The sequence below is a fragment of the Microtus ochrogaster genome, chromosome 21 (genome assembly GCF_000317375.1).
Source record: "Microtus ochrogaster isolate Prairie Vole_2 chromosome 21, MicOch1.0, whole genome shotgun sequence".
Taxonomy (NCBI): domain Eukaryota; kingdom Metazoa; phylum Chordata; class Mammalia; order Rodentia; family Cricetidae; genus Microtus; species Microtus ochrogaster.
Window position 1 is genome coordinate 48,437,775 of NC_022022.1, and position 15,095 is coordinate 48,452,869.

The following is a 15,095-nucleotide window of genomic DNA, read 5'->3' on the forward strand; positions in this document are numbered from 1 at the left end:
GCCACAGAGAAACCCTGTCTCGAAAAAACCAAAATAAATAAATAAATAAATAAATAAATAATAAAAAAAGAGTGGTTGAGATTAATGACACTAGTGCCAGCTCATGTTGGTGAGGATGTGGAGCAAGAGAAACACTTCTCCATTGCTGATGGAAAGGCAAACCATACAGCCACTGTAGAAATCAATATGGCATTTCCTCAGAGGACTGGAAATTCATCTACCTCAAGATTTAGCTATACCACTCTTGGGCATATACCCCAAGAACATATGCTCAACAATAATCATGGCAGTTTTATTCCTATTAGCCAGATTAGAAACAACCTAGATGCCCCTCAGTCAAAGAATGGATAAAGAAAATGTGTCACATGTACACAATGGAGTTTTATTGAGCTGTTCTTAAAAAAATGGACATCATGAATTTGTAGGCACATAAATAGAACTAGAAAATATCAGCCTGCACTTCTGTGTCTTACAAACCTCCCTTACAAGGTGGCAAGAACGAGCAGTTCAGACGCAGGAGGTAATTACACAGTACTCATTTAGGAGGCATGAGCAAAGATCTGAGGGCCGTGAGCCATTTGGTTGAGAAAATATACATGAGAGACAGAAGTAGGGAAATAAAACAAATTGTCCAGGCAACGTAGCAGAAAACTGATGGGTAAGTTTTTACGGTGGAAAAGGTTTTATTTTTCTTCTCAATAAAATTCCAAGTTACCCAAAACATTCTCTTGACAATAAGAAATGTAAAATAACAACTTAGGATGACCTGGAAACATATGTATAAGCAACACTACAGAGACTGGGCATGCTCTATTTCAGAATACATAGCTCTACACAAGTGCATATGCGCATTTAACAACAGTTAAGGAAAAAGCAGCCATGAATTCGAAAGAGCTAGTTCTAGGACAGCTGAGGTTACACAAGAAAACCCTGTACTGATAAGCCAAAAAAATTAGTATGTTTTCAAGGTATTGTGCTCAGCAAAATGATTGATAATCCTAGCATATTGTAATCAGATTAAATCATCCAAACACATTTCCATTGTGCAAATGGTACTAAACTCTAAAGTATGCTAATAGAAATGTAATTGAATGAATAGACCTCATTATATGAGAAAGCCATAAGGAACACATGTATGAGTTTTTTAAGGAAAGGGATCAGAAAACTGAATGTTTCATGGCATTTATTTGTGGAATTCACTGTACCTGTGACTTGATTTTTGGCACCAATGACCTAAAGTTTAGTTTTGTACCCAGGGTATAAATGGAAAGACTTCACAGCTCCTTGAAATTCCATTTTGCATTTGAGGGATTTCTTATCTATCAAAATTTTTGATGCACATCCTAGGTGGTCATTAAAATTTGACAAAAAGAAACAAATGTCTTACACTTCTAAGAATTGTGACATCAGTAAAATACATTTTAGTGGAAAAAAATGTCCTTGAAATTTTTGTTTTGTTGTTGCTTCTGGTCTGACATTCTTTGCCAAAAAGAGTTTCCTTCTTTATTTTCTAAGTAAAGGTATTATTATTATTATTATTATTATTATTATTATTATTATTATTATAATCATTATTATTACAGTCAATACAATTTCCTGGTGGAGAAATAGGGATTAAAAAAAAACAGAGACTTGGAATGCTGGTCATACCACATGCATAATATGAACAATGAACTGAGCCTGACTTGATTTGTCAACAAATATAAGTGGGAAAATAAGTCTTATATTTTTGTGAAATAAAGCCATGGGGTACCCAACACATCTGTGGTAAATTATATTATTTGATTTCTTCATTAATAATTTACATATTAATTCTGTAGGTTATGGTTATCATTAAATATTGTTAATTGTAGACTGTAGAAGTGAGAACTTCGTGTCAGAAAACAGGTCAGATCTTGTATTCAATGTCATAATTTTCTGAGCAGTAGGTAGTTATCATATCACTAGCTCCAAGAGAAGACTCCTTATTTGCTAGAGGATATTCTCAGAGAGAAAGTCTGTGAAATCCTGCCTTGTGCCATTCTGTATACGAACTGACCCAGATGTGCCAACTGAACTTTGTCATAATATTAGAAATAGTATAATTACAAATTCGTATGCTAGAGAGAAAAGAGTAAAAATTTGGCTATGATGTTTTTGAGTCTGAACAAGTGACTTAGGCAACATTTAGAGTAAATGCCCAACCAAGGTAATGCTCATCCCAGGAATTTGCTTAGGTTAGTCATCAGTGTACCACGGAAATCTAACCTAGACAGCTGTCACTAAGCACATATATAGAGCTATAAGTTGCTTATTATTTTACACCATCTTTAGATCTTTATCACCCATTATATGAGCACTGGAATGAATTTTTATTCATTCTTAAAAAACTATTTTTTTTTATTTTTTAAAATTCCATTCAATTCTGGTTGTAATCCTTTAATGCCCGAGCCATCAGTTCTGCAAACATTTCCTTCAGTATGCTAATATTTCCCTACAGAATTTGATTTTGTATAAGATTTTAATCATTTTATTAATAGCAGAAAATAATTATGAGTAAGTACTACTAATCTGATTAAAGCTGATGAATGAGATGTCATTTTTCTGTGCATATGTGCATGAGTTACAAAGTAAATATAAATAGAAACATTAAATAGGAGCCTCATTAAGAGTTAAAATTGTTCTCCAATAACAAGCAGTTACGTGGCTGGGCAGCGGTGGTGCACACCTTTAATCCCAGCTCTCAGAGGCAGAGGCAGGCAGATCTTTGTGAATTTGAGGCCAGCATAATTAAACAAGAGCTAGTTCCAGGGCAGGTTCCAAAGCTAAAGAGAAACCCTGCCTAGGAAAAAAAAATGTCTATATGGAAAAACCAAAAATTCCCATAGATATATAAAATGAAATATAATTAGTTCTGCCCCATCTCAATTTCTCAGGTTTCGCTCATGACCTTCAAGTACAGTATCCTTCCAACTACATGTGTTCACTTTGTGTCTATAACCCATTAAGTACAGCTATTGAAACCCATTTATTCAGAGTATGGGTCCACCTATTGTAGCATGGAACCCCTCCAGTAGCCACATCTTCAAAGGATGATCCTCCCTCAGCAAGGGCCTGGCCTTTGCCCAAAGCCGTCAGTAGTAGTGTATAAAACTTGGTGTTTGATACTGCATACCTAATTCAAGAATAAAATGGTAAGCTCTTGTTGATAGCAATGTATCATGGAAGTGTGAATATAGCATCCAACTGACAAACATAAAAGGTGGGTGTAGTAAAGTGATAGAGCAAACATAGCTCAAATTGTTACAGAATCAGTGACCATCCTTTTTCCCAAGGTCTTAATAGTCTTAAAAAGCAGATATTAATTTCAAACTATGTATGTATGAAGCTGAAGGGTCTGAATGCAAAGATGTGGGTTTACCCTTTAGGTTACGAGCTACGGAAATCTGCATGTAAGATTTTCAGAGACTTATGCTCCAGCTCATTTACATCTGGGTGAAACCTGGGTCGGGACTATTCAAAGGGCAACAATGTATTTGCTGCAAATGACCTTTATACTTTATTTACATTTCATTTTTTTATGTTTTAGAAAATATTTTCATCTGGTGGTCTTGTTTTTTTTTTTTTTTTTTTTGTAATTTAACTCAAATATCACCCCCCCCCCCGAAATTTCTGCCTAATCTCTGAAGCAGAGACTGCTCTGGAAATGTTAGGTCCTATATGTCATGTTTTTTAAGTCATTAATTCTGGTATACTTAACAATTTATCTTTCAGATGTGGCTAGCCCATGGCCTGTGGGCTGCATGCATTCAAGAATAGTTTTGAAAGCCACCCAATAAAAGGTTATAAACTTAAAACATCAGGAATGTGTTTGCATTTTTTGATAATGAGATTTTGTGGTTCTTTGATATAAACTTCATAGAGTACAGCTTCCTCTCATAATATAAAAATTCGGACCTCCTAGGCACCAAACCCTGAGTCTCTTATTACATATGTGTTCGCCTGTACAGTAACCAATGTGTTTCCTGATATGACTAAATAGCAAATGAATGATTATTGGAATTGTAGGTGAATGGATACATTTAGAAAATTCAATGTACTTAAAACTCAAAGAACTTTTACTCTTTTTTCTCTCCAACATAGCTTTTGAAGTATAAAAAAAGCAAATGATGGGAATATGACTTTCATTTTATTAAACGTGAGTGACTATTCATCTGTGAATGCATCCCAGAAACTAAGCATCGCTAGATGTTTTCTGAGGTGAATTCAACTTTAGGACACTGAGAACGCAGATGAAACATGAATTATGTACCCTACAAGCGAGAAAATTTACTAATTAACTTGTGGATGTTGTTGAGTTAAGAGTTATTATCAACACTGAACACTGAGACAATTCATAAATAACATGCGTTCCTTCCAAAAGTCAATACGCAGAGAGACAGAAATTGTCAAAGCAAAACAAAAACTAAGAAAAGTTCAACTGTAAAGTCAGCATGAGCTTAAAGGCTAGAATGTAATGAACAGTTGATAAACGCTTGATAAGGACTAAAAGCTTCAGTTGATTATGCGAATGGGGCTTAGCGTTTCCATTATTGAACATTTTTTCTGCAGCTTTCTTCGGCAGATATTAAGCTTGTAAAGAACAAAAGATTTCAGGAACCAAGTCTTTAAAAGAAGCAATAATAGCATTTGGAAATTTTATGAAAACACAAAAGGATCAAAAGTCTTTAGAGACCTAATCTGTGCGGCGATCTTGCATTCTCTTTGTGCCACTAAATTGAGTCCATAGTATTAAACCTCCACCGTGGGACTGTAATCACACAACTAACTAGCCACCTGCAGTTCAGAGAGTGGGGAGTGAATTGGGTCAGGGTGGAATAAAGTCAAAAATACTTAAATGAGGAATCGAGTGCTTCCACGGCCCAGCGCTTTGGTTGTCAGTGCGGCTATGAACGAGCTGACACTTGGAATATCAAAATCTTCAGGGTTTCACACGTTTGGACTTGCATTATCTTAAAAGCCTTTAACGTACACAAATGAAAGGACTGAACTTGACAGAAAACATCCAATATATGAAGGTTAAATGAATTATTTTTTTAAAGCACACACACACACACAAAGTGAGAACAGCAAATCAAAATTTCTAGCTGTTTCCCACAAGGTATAGTGATAACTTCTATTTTCTGCACTAGAATGATGGCTTGATCTCTAAAGTTATTTTATTTTTCATTGTAAACTCATGAACTCTTTTTTGTTTTTTTTTATTTATTAAAAATTTCCACCTCCTTCCCTCCTCCCACTTTCCTCCCCTTCCCCTACTTCCCCTTCCTTCCCTTTCCAGTCCAAAAAGCAGTCAGGGTTCCCTACACTACGGGAAGTCCAAGATTCTCCCCTCTTCCCCCAGGTCCAGGAAGGTGAGCATCCAAACAGACAAGGCTCCCAGAAAGCCCGTCCATGCAGTAGAATCAAAATCCAGTGCCACTGTCCTTGGCTTCTCAGTCAGCCTCCACCATCAGCCACATTCAGAGAGTCTGGTTTGATCATATGCTCCATCAGTCCCAGTCCAACTGGCCTTGGTGGCTCCCATTAGATCAGTCCTACCGTCTCTGTGGGTGGACGCATGGTGTGTGATGAGTTTATTCTCAGAGCAATGATGTTGGTTCCATTTATGGAAAGATCCAGTACTCAGACTGATGCCATATCTGTAAGCACTAGATCTAATTTAGGTATATCTGTTTCTCAGAAGTACTTGAAGTGTATTACATTCTTCCCATTATCACCTAAATTAGGCATCATTGATGTTGTGTTCAATGTTTGTTAACCATCCTCAATAGGTTCCCAAGTTTGTGACCTTAAAAAAGCTTTACTACTTGACCCCGAGATCCTTTGCAGCATCCTGTCTTATTTCTCAATTTTGGATCATACCTTGGACCCATTTTTTAGAAACGGCATCTCAATGACTCAGAATCATTTCCTACAACTGTCATTTCCCTCTTTTTTCCCTAGTATTGTTTTATGCTATTTTCTCTGCCTTTTGCTGTTTTTGTTTAATCTGTTTTCAGTCAGAAAAAAATTGTTTAGTTCTTACTACAGAGATGCAACTGTCCTATGTCTACAACTTAAAAAATAGGTCTAAAATAAATAATTTTATATCTTCTGACAGAATGAATCTTACCTTGTGGGTGTGTGGGAACAGATAGAAATAACAAGAAATTCTAAGAAATGACATTGGATGTTTTCCCAAGGATTTAGTGTTCATGTGTCAAAATTTTATTACAATCTTGCTACAGGACAACAAAAAAACAAAATATTGTTCTTTTAGTAAGCCAGCAGAAAGATCAGATGGCGCTACACTTAAGAAATGGTTGACAAATAGAACTGACTTTACTTACATATAATTGTAGTTGTAAATTAATTTAATCTGTCATCAGGGATGATTGATTTTTCTCAAAATAGATTTATAAATTAATAGCTTGTACAAAGATTCTGTCTCTGATCACAGGTAGTCTAGTTTTCCTTTGTTCTCATGCCTCTGTGACAGGTAGTAATACAGGTCTGAATCAGAGTTTACTAGATACCTGTTACCATGGGCGGAGAGATGATGGTCAGTCGATCTCAGTCAAAGGTTATTGTTGAAATGAAATTATTATCAGCAGAAAACAAAGAAGATCTATAAAACCTGGATGCTTGGGTGATCTGGAACTATGTATGGGGTCAGATGTTTATGGATCAAGTCAATCTGAACATTCTAGTCTGAGTCATGAGGAATGGATGCTCAGAATGGATCTGAGAGAAGACTGCCTTTGATACATAGGTGTGATTAGAACTGAGTCCTCAGAAACACATGAACCCCTTTATTTCTAACCACAGTTGGGGCACACACAGACAGGGATCTCTGTAGGTTTGTACATGAAGAAGAGGTGTTTAGAATAATCATTGCTGGGTAATTGTGAGTTCTCATTCTTGAGTGGGGTAGCCATTGGTAAGTTTCCAGTACTCTAGTAAATTATCCCCTACCCATACTATAATGCAAGCAATCATTATTAAACTCAGTAGGTCAAACAAACCTGGAAGTAAAAGGGAGTCTGTTGAGAAGAAATGTTGAAACTCAGTGGGAGTGAGGGCCAAAGAAAAGGTGATGGGATAGTGAAAGGTCTAGTACATTATATACATGTATAAAATTGTCAAATAATTTTTATAATTTTTTAAATTCTAAAATGAGAAATCTCTTCACAAAATAATCTTTTGTGTTTTTTGTTCTACTCTCTTTCTTTTTTTTTTGTGTTCTTACATGTGACCCCGAGGATCACATGAAAATTACATAATAGAGTTACACGTGCCTTTCAATGGGTAAGAAAAAAGGGCATTGTCCTAAAATAGGAGTCAAGTGTCACTTTGCAGGTAGTTGGAAACTGAGAGGGATTCAGTATGGTAACCTGGTTGGCATAAGCGGCAAGTCTGCCTTCTGCCCTCACTAATGCTGAAAGTAAGAAGCAGCACATGCATTGCTACTCACAGTTCAAAAATGAAGCAACATTAAATATGGCTGAACTTATGTCACTGCAAATGTGTTACTACCTGTTTCACTTCCAGTAATACTTAACAGTAGAACTGTTCCAGACAAGGTTAAGGGATAATGTTTAGCTGCATTAAGATTCTTTTGTAAAAAAAAAATTGTTTCTTATAATACAAAAAATATACAAAAAGTGCTGAAAACTGAACAGCATTCTGCTTTTCAGTTTATTTATTTTTTATTTTATTTTTCCATTCAAAAATTTATACTTCCTCCCTTCCTCCCATTTCCCTCCCGCTCCCCCACTACCCCTTCTCCCTCCCCCACTCACCCTCCTCCCTCCTCCTCCCTCCTTAAGAGAGGACAGGGAACCCTGCCCTGTGGGAAGTCCAAGGCCTTCCCCGCTACATCCAGGCCTAGGAAGCATTGCATCCAAATAGACTAGGGTCCCAAAAAGCCAGTTCATGCAGTAGAAACAAATCCCAGTGCCTTTATCAGTGGCTTCTCAGTCAGCTCCCATTTTCAGCCACATTCAGAGAGTCTGGTTTGATCGTATGCTCATTCAGTCCTGGTCCAGCTTGATTTGGTGAGCTCCCATTAGAACAGGCACACTGTCTCAGTGGGTGGATCAACCACTGGCGGTCCAGACTTCCTTGCTCATCTCCCTCCTTGTGCTCTTCAGCTGTTTATTGTGGGCATCTGCCTTAGTTACTTTTCTATGGCAGTGATAAAACACTCTGACCAAACCGACTTAAGGAAGGACAATTTCTTTTGTCTCATGGTTTCAAAGGTGTTGGAAGCAGTGAGACCCCAGATCCTGAATTTCTTGTAATCCCCTGATCTGAGTGCCTACAGCTGCTCTGAGCACGAGACCTTCAGGAGTTCCTGATGGCAGGAGAGTGGTTTCTGGTGGGTTTGGCTAAGGCATGGTTGGCTATCTCTATACAATCTGCCCCTGAACACAATTGGGGGGCATTCTTGGGGAATTCAAGGATGACCCGTGTCGCTGTCTGTGTGTGTCTGTGTATTTTAACCTCCAGCCCCCTTGCCCAAAACTCGCGAACTGGGTAATAGCGCACCCAGTGCAGACACGGGGGCACGGTGCACAGCACAAAGGTCTAAAGTCCACTGTGGCAGGCAGAAGGATCAGGAAGATGGCTACTCACGATCAGGAAGCTGATTGATCATATCTTATCCTTACAGAAGAAGCAGGGAAGTAGGGCATGGTTATAAACAACAAAAGCTTGCTCCTGAGGCTTCAAACCCTGCCCCTCTGCAGACATGCCTTTCCCATTAAGATTTTATCTCTTAAAGACCCCATAACCTTCCCAAACAGCACCAGAAACTATCAGTCATAAGTGCAAAGGCATGGGTCTATGGGAGGCATTTATCATTCAAACCACCACAGCATCCCTGTCTTTCCATTCTTTCACCAACCAGGGAGTGAAGACACCTCCCAAATGACCTTACTGTTCAGGAAAGGCTCAGGAAACACCTCTAATTCCATTCTTAGAAGGAGGATAACAAATTTGAAGGACCATGTGACCTGAGGAAACAAACATCACTTATCAGCTCTTGGGTTGTATCCATTTACAACTAACTATCTTTAATAATGAAGTCACAATTTAGCCCACAGAGGTAGTCTGTGATACCATAATCTGGCAAGCTAGACTGGATTCAGACCATACTTAATGCTGATGTGGGATTCTCCTCTGGATGCTGTGAATATTATTGGTTAATAAAGAAAATGGCTTGGGCCTGCACAGGGAACATAGGTAGGTAGGGAAAACTAAACGGAATGCTGGGAGAAAGAAGGGTGGAGTCAGAGAGAAGCCATGTAGCTCCACCAGAGATAGAAGCTGGAACTTTTTCCTGTAAGTCACAGCCTTGTGGTGATACACAGCTTAATAGAAATGGGTTAAATTAATATGTAAGGGTTAGCCAATAAGAAGCTAGAGCTAATGGGCCAGGCAGTGATTTAATTAATATAGTTCCTGTGTGATTATTTCAGGTCTGAGCTGCCGAACAGCCAGAACGACCAAGCAGCCTGCCTCCTTACACCATAATGCAATTTTGAGTTAAAGATGTGGAGTACTTGCTTACCACCAAGCATCAGTAAGGCAGGAGGTTCGTACTGCTAAACTTGCGCAATATACTCCTACGTTTGTGCAACAGGCTGATCATAAGAGGCAGACTACCTTAAAAAGAGGTAAATTAGAACATTCAATTTTTGTCTTAGAAATCTGCAATGGAAATGAAAGCTTGGTTTCTCACTTGTCAGGAGGTAGACATGACAGGGGACAATAGGAAAGGCAAGAAGCAGAAAAGCAGAGTGCTAACAGAACTAATTAGCAAAGCCCCCAGTCTGTTCTCACTAGATAGAGCCAAGTTATGCTGACTTCTGCAGAGAATAAGGAGGTACTGTGGTTTGTTCAGTTTTCTCTGGGTATGTGGTCCTCTGAAAATAATTTCTATAAATAATGTTACTAAGATTTGGTGTGGCCCATCACAAACTCAGGCATTTGTAATAAATCATCTAAGCTTTCTTCTATATTGTTTTATGTTTATTTGTAGGCAAAATGGTTCTATAATGATTCTTTGAAGTCGTTCCTAACTTTCTCATGTGTTGCTTGTTTGATTCATTGAACTCATAAACAACCTTCCACATGGCACAGAGATTATCTACTTTGTCTTCTTTTTAGATAAAATGAAAAAGGCATATTGTTAGGTGAGATTATTCTACTAGGAACCCACAGAGCCTTTCGGCTGATTTGTACACAATCGTTTCTGGATTTGGAAGATGGTTCTCTCTTGAGTTCCAACACCATGAAAAAAGAATCTTGCAAATTCAGGGGTAGTTGAAAGCATTAAGTGCCCACGAACATAAAAGTCTAGAGCTAAACTGAACTTAAGAGTGCCAGCCTGACGGTTCACTGAGACAAAAAACGGAGTCTGTAATTTAGTCCTTAACCTTAGCCTTGCAGCATTTGTGTTTGTGTAAGTACTCCCAACACGGTGTTTTTGTCCTTCATATCCATCTCTCCATTAACAATCAACTAAATGGGGTACAGCACTAGGGAGATGCCACCCCTGCACAATGCAACTGAGCTACATCGTTTATTGCAACATGTCATAATAGCTCAGACACTTTATATGATGAGTGTGAGGATCATGGGTCTTATTTACAACACAATATCAAGAATCTTATGTTCAAATTTTTCACTGCAATTAGGACCTTGGCAGATGTTGTTTCTCACAAACATGAGGAGCCTGAGGTGAAACACTAGGAAGAAGATGCATATCAAAAAAAGAAATTAAAAAAAGAAGAATTCATCATCAATCAATTGTATTTTGTGTCCTCTTTGTGGAGATAGGTGGATTCTGACTTTCTTTTCTTTTCTTTCTCCTGTTCTGTCAAACAATGGCTTCTACAACGTTAAGGAAAAAATTTAATATTTCTACAAAAATGTTAATTACTTTACCTACCAGAAACTATACATTTCTTCCCTAAACCCCTGCCTCATTTCTTCTGCCCCTTTATCTCATTTTTCATATATTTACAGGTCAAATGATTTTCTTTTTAATAGTTTTTTTTGTGGTATATATTTTGGCATATTCAGTTGTTCCATACAAAATAAAACCTATGATATCCAAAGGCTATATATTCATCTCCATTATGAAAGTGTATTTAACATGTAAAAATTGTCTCCTCTTATGGTTCACGTGGTAAACACCATTTACTCATTCATTTTGTGAAGCAATTTATTATGACGGAATTGAGGCACTTGTATTTTCTGAGTCCAAATTTTGATGATTTTTTTTATTTTTATTGCAACTCCTTTTCATTTTGCCTTATAGGAAATCCTAACAACAATGTTTAAAGAAAACAAAACTATTTGTCAATACATGTACATCAACCAAATTCCTCTTTGGCAGCTTTATAGGGAAAACATACTGAATTTTGAAGTCAGCTCTCAACAGACACATACATTTTCCTACATTTTTGACTGTTAAAATGTAACCATGGATTTTGTTTTGAAATTCATTTTGTCTTGGAGTTAATTTTAGCTCTATTTAACCCTCTGTTCTATATTTTCCTTTCTTCCCAAAGACACCATACAAAATAGTTTTAGCTAAGCATCCATGTGTTTAACGACAACAGGTTCTGGACATAAACTGTTTCTTTGTAGCATAGATGTATAAACTGGGGAATGAGACCAGGGACCTTCCTGGTGTGTGGTCTCAGTAACATTTCTCAATTTGTCAAAGTCTGGATGCTGGCATCATCAGAGAAAAAGTCTCAGAAAAATCTGTTGCATTCAGGTTGAATATAATTCCTAGTACCAGTCAATCAGCAAATAATTACTATGTAGCAAATATTAAGCATATGTCAGGTCAGTATGTTGGGGGTTAAGGTTATATACATTAATATGAATTTTTTTCTATTTAGGGGAAATCTATGTATCTATCTCTCAATCTACCATCGATCATGTCTGTCTGTCATTCTATCTATCTGTCTTAGATATAGTGTATGTGTTTGTGCATGGATATGTGTATGTGGACTTAGGTGTCATGGAGGCCAGAAGAGGACACTGAGTTCAAGTTCCAAGTAGTTGTGATCTGTTCAACTTGGTTGCTGAACACTGAACTTGGGTTCTCTGCAAGAGCAGTAGGTGCTCTTAACCACTGAGCCATCTTTCCAGTGCTGGTATTAACATTTTACTTTGGGACGTTGAGCGTTTTACTAGAAATACAGATTAAAGAAAACATTGGATGCAGAAAGGAAAGCAAATTCTATGAGAACTCGGAGGTATCAGAGTCTGGGAGACTGTTTCTTAGGATATTAGAATTCTGCACAACCAGAGCCTTATCTACAGGTATATTTCTGTAGATGGTTGTATAATAAAGAGGTTAGAAGAAGGAAGTGTGTGCTTGAGAACCAAAGGTAGGCTTATAAGATGACCATTGGATAAAGGAAGTTTGTTGTTTCCTCAACTCAGAGTTCCTGGCTTCTAATACAAATGCGCTGGACAGGGAGCATATGCCTGGAGCAGCTGGTTTTGTCCTCTAGAAGAGAACTGTGATGCCTTGGAGCTCATTTTTTTTTTTAATTTTTTATTGAGAAAAAAAAAGTTTCAGCCTCCTCCCAGCCTCCCATTTCCCTCCCCCTCCTCCCTCCCTTCTCCCCCTCCCCCCACTCCTCTCCCCCTCCCTCTCCAGTCCAAAGAGCAGTCAGGGTTCTCTGCCCTGTGGAAAGTCCAAGGTCCTCCCCCCTCCGTCCATATCTAGGAAGGTGAACATCCAAACTGGCTAGGCTCCCACAAAGCTGGTACATGAAGAAGGATCAAAACCCAGTGCCATTGTCCTTGGCTTCTCATCAGCCCTCATTGTTCGCCATGTTCAGAGAGTCCAGTTTTATCCCATGCTTTTTCAGTCACAGTCCAGCTGGCCTTGGTGAGCTCCCAATAGATCAGCCCCACTGTCTCCGTGGGTGGGTGCACCCCTCGTGGTCCTGACTTCTTTGCTCATGTTCTCCCTCCTTCTGCTCCTCATTGGGACCTTGGGAGCTCAGTCCGGTGCTCCAATGTGGGTCTCTGTCTCTATTTCTATCCATCACCAGATGAAGGTTCTATGGTGATATGCAAGATATTCTTCAGTATTGCTATAGGATAGGGTCATTTCAGGTTCCCTATCCTCAGCTGCCCAAGGAACTAACTGGGGACATCGCCTTGGGCTCCTGGGAGCTCATTCTTTTATACACCTGTGGTAACAAGATCCTATTCCTCTTGTCAAGAGTCTTGTGTTTTCCTGCGACATCTGTGAAACTGGAGCACACAAAATGGTTGGCTGAAAAGTGTGGGGGAAAAACTGAATCAAACCAAACCGAAACAACAAAAACAAACAAACAAACCAACTCCCTCCACAATATCTATATCTATATCATCTATATGTATCTATGTCTATATCTATATCTATTTATATATAGAGAGAGAGAGATAAAGAGAGAGAGAGGAGATCAGAATGACTTGATAACTATTTATTTTAATATTTTCGTAGTTCTGGCAAATCCCTGGTCATAGATAGCTTTCAATTACCTAGATGTTGGGTCCCTATTAAATCTCCAAATTCAGGTATGTGGAGTGGCCTTGGTACAAAGTTTAATGAGCTATTTTTTTTCTTGGAGGGTGTATATAATTGGGCACACATACATAAGGGAAAATACAGTTAATTTTGATAATGTGCTTGATTTTCTATTTTACTTGGTTTATCTAAGTATAACACATGATGACAAATTGCTTATTTTGTGCTCCAAAGTTTAGAGAGATGGTAATTTTTCAGTTGGAAATCCTCATTGTAAATTAGATTTTTTTCATATATTTATTCTCTGATGGCTTTTTGGCAAGCAATGGTATGTCTCATCTTGTCTCAGCAGTGTGTGTACAACCCAGCTCTGAAACGATGAGCACTGCCTGTTAAGAGATTTAATCAGGGGAATGCTTATGTTCAATAAAAGTTATCAAAAGGCATTATCATAACGAGGAACTTCAGCAATCCTCAAGTACAGCACCTTATGAATTATGCGAAGCTATTTTTGAACTACAATGCAGCACTAAATTAGGTTCCTCTTTCGTTAAAAAAAATTTAGGCATAATCAGTTACTATTCTCTGCCTGTTTCTAATTCTACAATGCTGCCTTGATTTTGTAAACCTACAGAAATCATGTCTTTTCTTTACTCCTTTTCCCGTTTTAATGTCACCTCACATCAGTTTCACTCTCTCTTTTTCCCTCCCTAGGGCTGACTTAAGAAACCAACTGCACCCATAATGATTCCTTGAGGTAGAAACCCACAAATGCTATTGTCATTTCCCTCAAGATAGACTAGTCTCACAAACATGCTGCCTTCATTGAGTGGAAATAAAAGGGGATAGAACAGAAAGAGAAGGCTGTGTGTATCTTAAAATAACACCAGCCATATGACAGTTTCAGGCCTGTGTGCAGACAATTTGCATATATCCCATTAGGGCTGCCTGAGCTCCACTTTCAAAATTCAATGTTGCCAGTCAATTTACAGAGGTCAATAATATCTTTTTCTAAATGCACACTTTCTTATAATTGCCCCTCCGTGACTGACAAGTGGCCCTCACAAAACGACAAGAAAAGCAAGTGTTTGTTACAGAAAACTTCAATATAAGGCATTTGGTAGACAGGAACAGTCTAGCAAGACTCTTCTATTTTTGGATCATTAGTATCAAGCCAAGGTTTCAAATGATAAATTCAATTAGAGGGGAGGTGACTGAGTGACCTAAAGTAGGGTGCATTAGCAGCAGTGTGCCGGCCTGGAGTTCATTAAACAGCAGTATCAACTTCATCACCTTTTAGTAACACAATCAATTTGCTAGTCTTTGAGTAGTAGTGGTGGTCAGACTAAATTAGATTTAATGTACATTGACCAAGTGATTTACAGTATCTAGCTTTACAGTATCTCAGAATGAAGTGTGCAGACGTTTCAGGCATTCCTGGAGTGCAGAGAGGAAAAAGTCTCTCTCTCTCTCTCTCTCTCTCTCTCTCTCTCTCTCTCTCTCTCTCTCTCTCTCTCTCACA